This window comes from Cibotium barometz, chromosome 16, assembly GCF_041138505.1.
Source record: "Cibotium barometz isolate CiBa-2024 chromosome 16, ASM4113850v1, whole genome shotgun sequence".
Lineage (NCBI taxonomy): Eukaryota > Viridiplantae > Streptophyta > Polypodiopsida > Cyatheales > Cibotiaceae > Cibotium > Cibotium barometz.
In genome coordinates, this window is record NC_141061.1 from 48,199,400 (window position 1) to 48,215,694 (window position 16,295).

Consider the following 16,295-nt stretch of genomic DNA (forward strand, 5'->3'; position numbering starts at 1 on the left):
ATATGATTTTTAAATTCTGGTTATTGAGAACTGATGAGTTGATTTAGATTTTGATTGAAAAAAATGATGATTCCTGAAATTTGGTTGAAATGTAATAAGCTGAGCGAAACCACAATGAGGATGAATGGGGCGAGTCCCTGTGATGATGTTCTTAATTGGAATGACGTTAATGACTTCAGCCAATCACTATGAAATTAGTGGATTATGCTGGCAGATTACTACTGTTAACTTTTGTCCAGTGAATCAAGTTAAGGGATGATAAATTAAAAATCTGAAAAATCGAAATCCCCATGAAGGACTGTTCAGATGGAGAAAATTAGTTTGACGATGGATCATTATTGTGTTAAAGATATGAATGAGATATTCTGAATGAATTATTACTGATAATGCGTTCTATATGAGTATCTTATCCCTTGATTCTGTGTGGGGAGCTGACCTATTTAGAGAACCCCGGAATCAGTTGAATCAAAAATCGGATTGTATCATAAACTTAACAAGAATTTTCGTATTGATAGGAACATGGATGGAGGTCGTCATGGTAGAAATGTTAACCCCCAACTCGATGAAGAAGAGCTCGACCTGGATGTTCGTAAAACTCTTCATAGTTCACAGCCTGGTCCCTTCAAGGGTGAAGGGGAACAGTTAGGTGAAGTTAATTTCATATTGGGTGTGTAAGTGGTGTGACTAGTTTTATGTTTGCATGAATATCCGGCTAGGGGGCCTGGGAACTCTTTTCCTTGGTACTCGGGACAAAACCTAACTAAATTTTTAATTGGATTCCATCACTATAGTGGTTGGGCGGTTGGCTAACCCATGGGACTGGATGGGGTTAGGCTGGACTGATAGATCCGTAAATCGAGACTCAATTTCTGTTTAATTCGATAGATGAAGTAAATCCCTGACAAAAATTGTTCTATGGAAAAGAATCAACAACTGTGCCTCTCAATGAGGAAATAAGCGTTGGTCTCTATGATCGAAGTACATTCTTTTTCCCTGATCTGACTATGGGACTTACGGGTTCGGTCAGATGAGCTCAGTTAGTTAAGGTTTTTGACTATGTTAGGGAGAAAGTTATCCTGGCAGAATTGCCCGTGCTTTCGGGCAAAGGAAGTTTTTTCGGGTTCGATTTTGGAAAAACCGACGGATTAGTCTCTTGTCCGGATATCCATGGACGAGGCCCCGAGTGTGGGACCTTGCCCCGCGCAAGAAGTGCTACTTTTGCTGCTAGCACCCAGAATTCGTTGTGCAGTGGGGTCAGGGATCTTACAGTTGGTATCAGAGCAATTTGGCTAATGAGGATCAATCGAGAAGCCAAATATGTCAAAAATCAATTAAGAAGCACTAAAAGATTGTAATTGTGTGATAAAATTCATACAATTTGATATTCAAACTGAAATTCGTAAATTGGTAACTGGGTCTTTAGATGGAAGTACCGCAATTGTATGGAATCCCTGACTTGCTTGAGGCCTAGACATGATGGTATTTACCTTATAGTTCCAAGAACCATGACTACCCGTATATACCGAGGGTATAACTGCAGCTCTTTACTGACAGTATATACGAGTAAATCTAAGACTTGAAATTATAAGCATTAATGCTATCCAGTTGATGAATTTGAATGTGATTGATATGATTTTTAAATTCTGGTTGTTGAGAATTGATGAGTTGATTCGGATTTTGATTGAAAAAAATGATGATTCCTGAAATTTGGTTGAAATGTAATAAGCTGAGCGAAACCACAATGAGGATGAATGGGGCGAGTCCCTGTGATGATGTTCTTAATTGGAATGACGTTAATGACTTCAACCAATCACTATGAGATTAGTGGATTGTGTTGGTAGATTACTACTGTTAACTTTTATCCAGTGAATCAAGTTAAGGGATGATAAATTAAAAATCTGAAAAATTGAAATCACCATGGACTATTCACATGGAGAAAATTAGTCTGACAATGGACCATTATTGTGTTAAAGATATGAATGAGATATTCTGAATGAATTATTACTGATAATGCGTTCTATATGAGTATCTTATCGCTTGATTCTGTGGGGAGCTGACCTATTTAGAGAACCCCGGAATCAGTTGAATCAAAAATCGGATTGAATCATAAACTTAACAAGAATTTTCGTATTGATAGGAACATGGATCGAGGTTGTTGTGGTAGAAATGTTAACCCCCAACTCGATGAAGAAGAACTCGACCTAGATGTTCGTAAAACTCTTCATAGTTCACAGCCTTGTCCCTTCAAGGGTGAAGAGGAACAGTTAGGTGAAGAGGAACAATTAGGTGAAGTTGTAGAAAAGTGGATTGAGGCCATGGAGGAATATTTTGATGTAACTAGCTACAATGAGAGAAGCAAGATGGCTCTCGCCAGGTTAAAGATTATGGAAACGGCAAGGGTTGTGTGGAGGAATCACTGTGAGACAAACCATCTCGACTAAAATACCCAAACCTCGACCGATCTCAAGGCTTACCTCAGAAAGAGGTTTTGTTCCCCAGGCTTTCTTGAAACTAAGATGAATGAGTTCTTGGAACTAAAGCAGGAAAATCACACAATTGAAGCGTATTATCAGGCTTTTACCCTTCTCCTTAAATATTCCCCTCGATTGGATGAAGAGCAGCTGATGGCCAGGTTCATTCGGGGAATGAACGAGCCATTAGATACTTTAGTCAAGAATGCCAAACCTATTTCCATGGCCGAAGCAGTTCGGATGGCGAAGGATTTCCCCAAAGCCTTTGATGTCAAAGTCCCGCAAAAGCCAGCACCATCACTTTTCAAAAGGTTTTTATTCCCAAAAAGTGATTCCAACTTTCCTCCACCTAAGAGATATCAAGGTCAAACCCAGGATATGGGAAGTTCCAAAATGGAAGAAATGTCTTTTTCTCGAAACTCAATCCCCTGGAATTCAACTTCAGAAGTTCCACCCTTGAACAAGAGAGTGAAATGCTTTAACTATCGAGGATTTGGACATCGCAGTATGGATTGCCCAACTCCTTTTGGATCAAGGTTTTTAGGGCAGGGAAATCAGGGGTCAAGATTCCAGACTCCAGTCCCTTCCTTTTAGAGTAATCAGGGTTCTATCCACCAAAATTAGGGAAATCCCAAAGGCAGACCCTCTATCCAACCTGCAGTTTCAATCCAAAGTAATGCAAGACCTCCACCTCAGAATAGGGAAAGTGAAAGAGAGTTGTTTCCAAATCGGCCGTCCACTTCCAAGGCAGTAACGCTGGAAGTGATTGAAGAAGAAGAAGAAGAAGAAAAAGATCATACTCCACCTACGAGATGAAGACATCTTGCGTTTTTTAAGTGGGGTAGAATGTAAGATTCCTCCCCCAGTCCCGCATGATGTCCAATATCTTCCCCTGTAATCAATTTCCTCTTCAGAAATATAAAAGATCTTGTTTCCTATCACAGCAGTTTTGGCCTAGAGAGAGAAAATCTTCTAGAGAGTGGTTATTCAGATTTTAAATATTTTTGGATAGAAAAATACCTCATCTTATTAAAATAAGTTCCCCTGAAACAAAAGTTCAAAAAGATTTTCAGAAGGTGCATTAGAAATTAAGTATAATCTGTTCAAGAGGCATTATCTTGGGGGTGAAGTTTTTTGGAAATTTTAAATTAAGGTTCCTATGGACCAATAAGATTCATCCAAATGTAGAGAGGAGATAAATGAAGAAATAAAAGAAAAATCTCCCAAAAATGAGTAAATACTCAGATAAGATGAAGAGTTGACTAAGGACAAGGTTAATAGTTAAAAAAGAGAGATATTTAGGGAAAATGATGCATTTTTGACACCTCTGCATGGGGGAATTCCCCTCATGAAGAGGGCGCCTATTTCACATGCTTGAATGAGTTTTAAACTCCCAAATAATGAGATATTTTTATCTCTCCTCTCTCCTGTTTCAACTAGATCCAAAAAGTGAGCAAAACTGACCTAAAAATGGTCAAAAATTGACCAAACTGATTCGAAAAATTCTAGAATCAGTTTGCTTGGTTATGTTGCCATATACATAGGCAGTGATGTGTGTGAACACACTTAGGACCGCCGGGGTACTTTTTCCCTCTTTAGGAGGTTTTTTCCCCCGGCTTGTAGATACGCCCATCATTCTAGGGCTAACTTATCTTTTGTACATTGACACAATCTAATACACTTTGTGTTGTGTGCATTCTTGCTTCTTCTTCTCCAAGCTTTGTGTGCTTTCCTGCAACCCTAATTCCAACAATTGGTATTAGAGTAGGCATCGGCTCTCAAGGCTACGCCACCAGCACCCTCCGACTCACATTCTCCGATTGAGGTGAGCTTTCACGAGCGCTTGGCAGGTCCCTATACTCTACATCGGAGGTCACATCGGAGGTCGTTTCGGGCTCCATTTTTGCATTTCAAGTTTTGCACAGGTGTTTTCGTCATTTTATGCAGAAATTTTGACAGTGGACCGTGCTACATAGCATGAGTTGTTCTCTATTCAGTCTTTGCTTCATTACAGGTAGCTTTTGCATCAGTTTCAATCAGTGGCCATGGCTGATAACAACAATGATGTATTTCGCATGTTGTCTGCTGAAGACAAACTGGATGGAGACAGCAACTACCCACTTTAGGCATACATGATGCAGCATGTTTTGGTTGCAAAAGGAGTGTGGAACATTGTGCAGGGTATGGATATACGTCCAGGTTCTGTGGATGTAGGATCTGTTGAGGATGTTGCAGGTTCTAGCAGCTCTACTGTTGCTGCTGTTTTACCCATTGCTGATGAACAAGCTCGTTGGGATGGTAAAGATGCGCAGGCTCATGCCTTGATTGCACTTTCGGTCAAATGTAACATGATCCCACATATTTGTTCAGCTAAAATAGCAAAACAGGCTTGGGATATTCTATCTGGTTTGTATGTAGGTCGTAACGAGGCAAAAATCTCTTACCTGCGTAAAGAGCTAGAATTGAAGATTATGCAGGAAGATGATGACATGAATGTTTTTCTTGCTAAGATTAAAGATCTCAAAGAAGTGCTACTTCCGCTGCCAGCACCCAGAATTCGTTGTGCAGTGGGGTTAGGGATCTTACAGTTGGTATCAAAGCAATTCATCCAAATGTAGAGAGGAGATAAATGAAGAAATAAAAGAAAAATCTCCCAAAAATGAGTAAATACTCACATAAGATGAAGAGTTGACTAAGGACAAGGTTAATAGTTAAAAAAGAGAGATATTTACGTGAAATGATGCATTTTTGACACCTCTGCATGGGGGAATTCCCCTCATGAAGAGGGTGCCTATTTCACATGCTTGAATGAGTTTTAAACTCCCAAATAATGAGATTTTTATCTCTCCTCTCTCCTGTTTTAACTAGATCCAAAAAGTGAGCAAAAATGACCTAAAAATGGTCAAAAATTGAACAAATTGATTCGAAAAAATCTAGAATCAGTTTGCTTGGTTAGAAGCTTGTTTTTTCCTATAAATAAAAGCCCTCCCCTTTGTTGAAACTCAATAGTGTTTTATGCATTGTTACTCTGCTCCTCCCACGCCAAGAACTATGAATTTATTAATAATTCACTAGTTTTTGACATTTCCCTCTTCCAAAGATTGGTGGCCACTCTTGCTACAAACAAGAGTTGAACCCTCAAACCATCAAGCCAAAGGAAAGCTCCCAAAGTCATTAGTAAGTTGGTGATTCTTCTCTTTCCATTTATTTTATGGTTTTTATGGTTTTTATGCTTTATGTCTTCTCTAAAATTGCAAATAATGTTATGCCTCATTGCAAAAGGCTTTCCCCTCTCTTCTCTAGTAAATCCAACCATTCTCTATCCTAGGTGAATGATTAATGATTAAAGTCAAGTTTTTATAATGTTTGTCTTAAATAAGTAGAAAAATATTAACTTTAGAATAAATTCAATACTCTTGGTACACTTTTAATTAATTTTTGAGACTTAAAAATTAAAAAATGGTCAGCCATACAAAGGAGGTTATGGCAAAATTTTTTAGAAATTAGTGAAATAAAATTTCATCTTTTATTATTCTAAAAGAGTAATCCTTATGGTTTCTATATTCTAAAGTGTCATTTTCATGCATAAAAGATGCATTTTGATTATTTGTATAAAAGAAATTTAGTTTGATTATAAAAGTATTACTTTCATTATTATTTGATTTTTATGCACAAAAGCATGCATAAAAGATTATTATTTTATTATAAAAGTGTTACTTTTATCTTATTTAATTTTTATGCATAAAAGATTATTTTTTATTATAAAAGTGTTACTTTTATCATATTTGATTTTCATGCATAAAGGTATGCATAAAAAATTATTATTTTATTATAAAAGTGTTACTTTTATCATATTTGATTTTCATGCATAGAGGTATGCATAAAAGATTATTTTATTATTATAAAAGTGTTACTTTTATCATATTTGATTTTCATGCATAAAGGTATGCATAAAGGTATGCATAAAAGATTATTTTTTATTATAAAAGTGTTACTTTTATCATATTTGATTTTCATGCATAAAGGTATGCATAAAAGATTATTATTTTATTGTAAAAGTGTTACTTTTATCATATTTGATTTTCATGCATAGAGGTATGCATAAAAGATTATTATTTTTATTATAAAAGTGTTACTTTTATCATATTTGACTTTTATGCATAAAAGATTAATTTCTTATTATAAAAGTGTTACTTTTATCATATTTGATTTTCATGCATAAAGGTATGCATAAAAGATTATTATTTTATTGTAAAAGTGTTACTTTTATCATATTTGATTTTCATGCATAAAAGTATGCATAAAAGATTATTTTTTTATTATAAAAGTGTTACTTTTATCATAGATGATTTTTATGCATAAATAGGTGCATAAAAGATATTTTTTTATAAAGTGTGATTTTCATCATAAATGAATTGTATGCATAAACATATGCATAAAAGATATTTTTTTAATATTAAAAGTGTGATTTCCATCATAAATGATTTTATGCTTAAATTAGATGCATAAAAGAAATTCTTTTATATTAAAAGTGTGATTTTCATCATAAATGATTTTATGCATGAACAGGATGGATAAGAAAAATTCTTTTATTTTAAAAGTGTAATTCCTACTAAATTGATTTTATGCATAGAAAGATGCATAATGAAATCTATTTTTTTAGTTCAAAAGAGTTGTTTTCATCAATTTTGATTTTATGCATGAGAAGATATATAAAAGATTGAATTATAATTCACAGGTGTCATTCTCAGTAAAATGAATTTATGCATAGGAAGATGCATAAAAGATTGATTTTTATTTCGAAAGTGTTATTCTCCTTAAAATGAAATTATGCATAAATAGATGCGTAAAAAAAATTTATATAAAAAATAAGAATTCTCTTGTATTCTATACAAGGATGTGAAACAAATCAGATAGATGAAAATGAACGAGGAATAGATGAAGATGTATGTATGTGAAAGAATGGACGTAGTTATATGTATGTGAAAGAAATGATGTAGATGTATGTATGTGAAAGATGTATGTGAAGGGAAAGATGTATGTGGAAATGGATGTATGGATGTGAATGTGAATGTGGATATGGATGTATGGATGTGAATGTGAATGTGGATATGGATGTGAATGTGAATGTGGATATGGATGTATGAATGTGGAATGTGGGTATGGATGTATAGATGTGAATGTGGATGTAGATGTATGAATGTAGATGTGGATGTGGATGTATGAATATGGATGTGGTGTGGATGTATGAATGTGGATGTGAAAATGGATGTATGGATGTAGATGTGAATGTGGATGTACGAATGTGGATGTGTGTGTGGAATAAGGAATGCAAATATGAATGTGAATGGTTATGAAGTCGATACGAGCGAATGGATGAGATGAGATGTCATGTGATTCAGAATGTAAATGAATAATATAAGATCTGCACGAATGAGATATAATGGTTATGAAGTCGATACGAGCGAATGGATGAGATGAGATGTCATGTGATTCAGAATGTAAATGAATAATATAAGATCTGCACGAATGAGATATAATGAGAAATGGATGTGATGAGATGTAATGTAAATTAAGAAAGATAAGAATGGATGTTATGTGAAGTGAATGAATCTGATGTGATGGAATGGAAAATGATGTATCTGGTCAAGAATGGATACACATATGATTTGGATTTGGATGAAGTAATATGGATTGATGTGGAACAATCTGGAAAGATACGAGTTCATTATTGAAACTGTATTTGTGAACTATTTACAAATGACTATTTTATGTCAAAGATACTGGGGAAGCATTTTGACTGTCCTGAGTATGTGGTCGTGGAGATCTACTTGATAAAGTTGCAACAGCTGACGGAGAGTCAACGGAGGACATCTCGCGTAGCAAGGTCGACCGAGGTCTTGATCAGCCTCAGTTCGATTTAAATGGTGAGCTTCCGGTATGGAGGATGAGGGACCAAGGAAACGGCCTATGTGAGTGAAGTGCTAGGTGACTTGCGAAGGATCCTAGAGGGTGCTGACCATACGGTGCTTGGGCTCTGGGTCACCAAAGATACCCACACGTGCGTTGTGGAAGATATTGGAACAAGGAGTAAGAGTTGTTTTCTGAAACCGAGTATGGATCTGGTTGATTGACCTTGCTGGTCCTCAACTGATGAGTCCATAGCTCTCTTATATGGATCTGTTGGTTGATCTTGCTGATCTTCAACTAGGATTCCATCTTGATCTTTATATGTGAAAATGTTGCCGGTTACTATGAGCTAGGAACTATTGAAAAGGCCCCTGAGTGAACAGGTGGTGAGTGTTCTGGTTGCCAATGATGCCATAAGTATGCCGATGAAGGATTGATTGAAAATAAGGATTCAACCAGAGATTTTGAGGATTGTGAGATCAGTGACACAATGGTTTCATTAAAGGATTGTTTTAAAGATAGCTGATACTGAGAAAAAGGCAATTTTATATTGGGTGTGTAAGTGGTGTGACTAGTTTTATGTTTGCATGAATATCTGGCTAGGGGGCCTAGGAACTCTTTTCCTTGGTACCCGGGACAAAACCTAACTAAATTCCTAATTGGATCCCATCACTACAGTGCTTGGGTGGTTGGCTAACCCATGGTACTAGATGGGGTTAGGCTGGACTGATGGATCCATAAATCGAGACTCAATTTCTGTTTAGTTCGATAGATGAAGTAAATCCCTGACAAAAATTGTTCTATGGAAAAGAATCAACGATTGTGCCTCTCAATGAGGAAAAAAGCGTTGGTCTTTATGATCCAAGTACAGTCTTTTTTCCTGATCTGACTATGGGACTTACGGGTACGGTCAGATGAGCTCAGTTAGTTAAGGCTTTTGACTACGTTAGGGAAAAAGTTATCTTGGTAGAATCGCCCGTGCTTTTTGGGCAAAGGAAGTTTTTTCGGGTTCGGTTTTGGAAAAACCGACGGATTAGTCTCTTGTTTGGATATCTGTGGGTGAGGCCCCGAGTGTGGGACCCTGCCCCGTGCAAGAAGTGCTACTTTCGCTGCTAGCACCCAAAATTCGTTGTGCAGTGGGGTCAGGGATCTTACAGTTGGTATCAGAGCAATTTGGCAAATGAGGATCAACCAAGAAGCCAAATATGTCAAAAATTTATCAAGAAGCACTAAAAGATTGTAATTGTGTGATAAAATTCATACAATTTGATATTCAAATTGAAATTCGTAAATTTGTAACTGGGTCTTCAGATGGAAGTACCGCAATTGTATGGAATCCCTGACTTGCTTGAGGCCTAGACATGATGGTATTTACCTTATAGTTCCAAGAACCATGACTACCCGTATATACCGAGGGTATAACTGCAGCTCTTTATTGATAGTATATACGAGTAAATCTAAGACTTAAAATTATAAGCATTAATGCTATCCAGTTGATGAATTTGAATGTGATTGATATGATTTTTAAATTCTGGTTGTTGATAATAAGTGATGAGTTGATTTGGATTCTAATTGAAAAAAATGATGATTCCTGAAATTTGGTTGAAATGTAATAAGCTAAGCGAAACCAGAATGAGGATGAATGGGGCGAGTCCCTGTGATGATGTTCTTAATTGGAATGACGTTAATGACTTCAGCCAATCACTATGAGATTAGTGGATTGTGCTGGCAGATTACTACTGTTAACTTTTATCCAATGAATCAAGTTAAGGGATGATAAATTAAAAATCTGAAAAATCGAAATTCCCATGAAGGACTGTTCAGATGGAGAAAATTAGTCCGATGATGGACCATTATTGTGTTAAAGATATGAATGAGATATTTTGAATGAATTATTACTGATAATGCGTTCTATATGAGTATCTTATCCCTTGATTTTGTGGGGAGCTGACCTATTTAAAGTTCCCCGGAATCAGTTGAATCAAAAATCGGATTGAATCATAAACTTAACAAGAATTTTCGTATTGATAGGAACATGGATCGAGGTCGTCGTGGTAGAAATGTTAACCTCCAACTCGATGAAGAAGAGCTCGACCTGGATGTTCATAAAACTCTTCATGGTTCACTGCTTGGTCCCTTCAAGGGTGAAGGGGAACAGTTAGGTGAAGTTGTAGAAAAGTGGATTGAGGCCATGGAGGAATATTTTGATGTAACTGGCTACAATGAGAGAAGCAAGATGGCTCTCACCAGGTTAAAGATTGTGGAAAAACGGCAAGGGTTGCGTGGAGGAATCACTGTGAGACAAACCATCTCGACTGAAATACCCAAACCTGCACTGATCTCAAGGCTTATCTCAGAAAGAGGTTTTGTCCCCCAGGCTTTCTTGAAACTAAGATGAATGAGTTCTTGGAACTAAAGCAAGAAAACCGGATAATTGAAGCATACCATCACGCTTTTACCCTTCTCCTTAAATAGTCCCCTCGATTGGATGAAGAGCAGCTGTTGATGGCCAGGTTTATTCGGGGAATGAACGAGCCATTAGATACTTTAGTCAAGAATGCCAAACCTATTTCCATGGCCGAAGCAGTTCGGCGGATGGAGAAGGATTTCGCCAAGGCCTTTGATGTCAAAGTCCCGCAAAAGCCAGCACCATCACCTTTTAAAAGGTTTTTATTCCCAGAAAGTGATTCCAACCTTCCTCCACCTAAGAGATATCAAGGTCAAACCTTGGATATGGGAAGTTCCAAAATGGAAGAAATGTCCTTTTCTCGAAACTCAATCCCCTGGAATTCAACTTCAGAAGTTCCACCCTTGAACAAGAGAGTGAAATGCTTTAACTGTCAAGGATTTGGACATCGCAGTATGGATTGCCCAACTCCTTTTGGATCAAGGTTTTTAGGGCAGGGAAATCAGGGGTCAAGATTCCAGACTCCAGCCCCTTCCTTCCATAGTAATCAGGGTTCTATCCGCCAAAATCAGGGAAATCCCAGAGGTAGACCCTCTATCCAACTTGCAATTTCAATCCAAAGTAATGCAAGACCTCCACCTCAGAATAGGGGAAGTCAAATAGAGTTGTTCCCAAATCGGCCGTCCATTTCCAAGGCAGTAACGCTGGAAGTGATTGAAGAAGAAGAAGAAGAAGAAAAAGATCATACTCTACCTACGAGATGAGGACATCTCGCGTTTTTTAAGTGGGGTAGAATGTAAGATTCCTCCCCCAATCCCCCATGATGTCCAGTATCTTCCCCTGTAATCAATTTCCTCTTCAGAAATATAAAAGATCTTGTTTCTATTAGTTTTGGCCTAGAGAGAGAAAATCTTCTAGAGAGTCGTTATTCAGATTTTAAATATTTCTGGATAGAAAAATACCTCATCTTATTAAAATAAGTTCCCCTGAAACAAAAGTTCAAAAAGATTTTCAGAAGGTGCATTAGAAATTAAGTATAATCTGTTCAAGAGGCATTATCTTGGGAGTGAAGATTTTTTTGAAATTTTAAATTAAGGTTCCTATGGACCAATAAGATTCATCCAAATGTAGGGAGCAGATAAATGAAGAAATAAAAGAAAAATCCCCCAAAAATGAGTAAATACTCACATAAGATGAAGAGTTGACTAAGGACAAGGTTAATAGTTTAAAAAGAGAGATATTTACGTGAAATGATGCATTTTTGACACCTCTGCATGGGGGAATTCCCCTCATGAAGAGGGTGCCTATTTCACATGCTTGAATGAGTTTTAAACTCCTAAATCATAAGATATTTTTATCTCTCCTCTCTCCTGTTTCAACTAGATCCAAAAAGTGAGCAAAATTGACCTAAAAATGGTCAAAAATTGACCAAACTGATTCGGAAAATTCTAGAATCAGTTTGCTTGGTTAGAGGCTCATTTTTTCCTATAAATAGAAGCCCTCCTCTTTGTTGAAACTTAATAGTGTTTTATGCTCTGTTACTCTGCTCCTCTCAAGCAAGGAACTGTGAATTTATTAATAATTCACTAGTTTTTGACATTTCCCTCTTCTAAAGATTGGTGGCCACTCTTGTTACAAACAAGAGTTGAACCCTCAAACCATCAAGCCAAAGGAAAGCTCCCAAAGTCATTAGTAAGTTGGTGATTCTTCTCTTTCCATTTATTTTATGGTTTTTATGCTTTATGTCTTCTCTAAAATTGCAAATAATGTTATGCCTCATTGCAAAAGGCATTCCCCTCTCTCCTCGTCGTGAGAAGTTCGAAGCTTTCCGAAAAGCTTTGGGCTTGCTCCCCTTTGTGGATTGATCTACTTCGGGTATGGCACTCCCCTATACATGAGTGCCAGCTCTCGTTCACACCATCACTCCCAGGGGGGATTTGTTGCCATATACATAGGCAGTGATGTGTGTGAACACACTTAGGACCGCCGGGGCACTTTTTCCCTCTTTAGGAGGTTTTTTTCCCCGGCTTGTAGATACGCCCATCATTCTAGGGCTAACTTATCTTTAGGAGGTTTTTTCCCTCGGCTTGTAGATACGCCCATCATTCTAGGGCTAACTTATCTTTTGTACATTGACACAATCTAATACACTTTGTGTTGTGTGCATTCTTGCTTCTTCTTCTCCAAGCTTTGTGTGCTTTCCTGCAACCCTAATTCCAACAAGTTAGAGGCTCGCTTTTTCCTATAAATAGAAGCCCTTCCCTTTGTTGAAACTCAATAGTGTTTTATGCACTGTTACTCTGCTCCTCCCAAGCCAAGAACTGTGAATTTATTAATTCACTAGTTTTTAACATTTTCCTCTTCCAAAGATTGGTGGCCACTCTTGTTATAAACAAGAGTTGAACCCTCAAACCATCAAGCCAAAGGAAAGCTCCCAAAGTCATTAGTAAGTTGGTGATTCTTCTCTTTCCATTTATTTTATGGTTTTTATGGTTTTTATGCTTTATGTCTTCTCTAAAATTGAAAATAATGTTATGCCTCATTGCAAAAGGCATTCCCCTCTCTTCTCTAGTAAATCCAACCATTCTCTATCCTAGGTGAATGATTAATGATTAAAGTCAAGTTTTTATAATGTTTGTCTTAAATAAGTAGAAAAATGTTTACTTTAGAATAAATTCAATACTCTTGGTACACTTTTAATTAATTTTTGAGACTTAAAAATTGAAAAATGGTCAGCCATACAAAGCAGGTTATGGCGAAATTTTTTAGAAATTAGTGAAATGAAATTTCATCTTTTATTATTCTAAAAGAGTAATCCTTATGGTTTCTATATTATAAAAGTGTTACTTTTATCATATTTGATTTTTATGCATAAAAGTTTATTTTTTTATTATAAAAGTGTTACTTTTATCATATTTGATTTTCATGCATAAAGGTATGCATAAAAGATTATTATTTTATTGTAAAAATGTTACTTTTATCATATTTGATTTTCAGGCATAGAGGTATGCATAAAAGATTTTTTTATTATAAAAGTGTTACTTTTATCATATTTGATTTTCATGCATAAAAGTATGCATAAAAGATTATTTTTTTATTATAAAAGTGTTACTTTTATCATATTTGATTTTCATGCATAAAGGTATGCATAAAGGATTATTATTTTATTGTAAAAGTGTTACTTTTATCATATTTGATTTTCATGCATAGAGGTATGCATAAAAGATTATTATTTTTATTATAAAAGTGTTACTTTTATCATATTTGATTTTTATGCATAAAAGTATGCATAAAAGATTAATTTTTTATTATAAAAGTGTTACTTTTATCATATTTGATTTTCATGCATAAAGGTATGCATAAAAGATTATTATTTTATTGTAAAAGTGTTACTTTTATCGTATTTGATTTTCATGCATAAAAGTATGCAGAAAATATTATTTTTTTATTATAAAAGTGTTACTTTTATCATAGATGATTTTTATGCATAAATGGATGCATAAAAGATATTTTTTTTATAAAGTGTGATTTTCATCATAAATAAATTGTATGCATAAACATATGCATAAAAGATATTTTTTTATATTAAAAGTGTGATTTCCATCATAAATGATTTTATGCTTAAATTAGATGCATAAAAGAAATTCTTTTATATTAAAAGTGTGATCATAAATGATTTTATGCATAAACACGATGCATAAGAAAAATTCTTTTATTTTAAAAGTGTAATTCCTACTAACTTGATTTTATGCATAGAAAGATGCATAAAGAAATCTATTTTTTTAAGTTCAAAAGAGTTATTCTCATCAATTTTGATTTTATGCATGAGAAGATATATAAAAGATTGAATTATAATTCACAGGTGTCATTCTCATTTAAATGAATTTATGCATAGGAAGATGCATAAAAGATTGTTTTTTATTTCGAAAGTGTTATTCTCCTTAAAATGAATTTATGCATAAATAGATGCGTAAAAAAAATTATATCAAAAATAAGAATTCTCTTGTATTTTATAAATAGATACGAGGATGTGAAACAAATCAGATAGATGAAAATGAATGAGGAATAGATGGAGATGTATGTATGTGAAAGAATGGACGTAGTTATATGTATGTAAAAGAAATGATGTAGATGTATGTATGTGAAGGGAAAGATGTATGTGGAAACGGATGTATGGATGTGAATGTGAATGTGGATATGGATGTATGGATGTGAATGTGAATGTGGATATGGATGTGAATGTGAATGTGGATATGGATGTATGAATGTGGAATGTGGGTATGGATGTATGGATGTGAATGTGAATGTAGATATATGAATGTAGATGTGGATGTGGATGTATAAATATGGATGTGGATGTGGATGTGAAAATGGATGTATGGATGTAGATGTGAATGTGGATGTACGAATGTGGATGTGTGTGTGGAATAAGGAATGCAAATATGAATGTGAATGGTTATGAAGTCGATACGAGTGAATGGATGAGATGAGATGTCATGTGATTCAGAATGTGAATGAATAATATAAGATCTGAATGAATGAGATATAATGAGAAATGGATGTGATGAGATGTAATGTAAATTAAGAAAGATAAGAATGGATGTTATGTGAAGTGAATGAATATGATGTGATGGAATGGAAAATGATGTATCTGGTCAAGAATGGATACACATATGATTTGGATTTGGATGAAGTAATATGGATTGATGTGGAACAATCTGGAAAGATATGAGTTCATTATTGAAACTGTATTTGTGAATTGTTTGCAAATGACTGTTTTATGTCAAAGATGCTGGGGAAGCATTTTGACTGTCCTGAGTATGTGGTTGTGTTGATAAAGTTGCCAACAGCTGACGGAGAGTCAACGGAGGACGTCTCGCGTAGCAAGGTCGGCCGAGGTCTTGACTAGCCTCAGTTCGATTTAAATGGTGAGCTTCGGGTACGGTGGATGAGGAACCAAGGAAGCGGCCTATGAGTGAAGCGCTAGGTGACCTGCGAAGGATCCTAGAGGGTGCTGACCATACGGTGCTCGGGCTTTGGGTCGCCAAAGATACCCACACGTGCATCGTGGAAGATATTGGAACAAGGAGTAAGAGTTGTTTTCTAAAACCAAGTATGGATCTGGTTGATTGACCTTGCTGGTTCTCAACTGATGAGTCCATAGCTCTCTTATATGGATATGTTGGTTGATCTTGCTGATCTTCAACTAGGATTCCATCTTGATCTTTATATGTGAAAATATTGCCGGTTACTATGAGCTAGGAACTATTGAAAAGGCCCCTGAGTAAACAGGTGGTGAGCGTCCTGGTTGCCAATGATGCCATAAGTATGCCGATGAAGGATTGATTGGAAATAAGGATTCAACCAGAGATTTTGAGGATTGTGATCAGTGACACAATGGTTTCATTAAAGGATTGTTTTAAAGATAGCTGATACTGAGAAAAAGGCAATTTCATATTGGGTGTGTAAGTGGTGTGACTAGTTTTATGTTTGCATGAATATCCGGC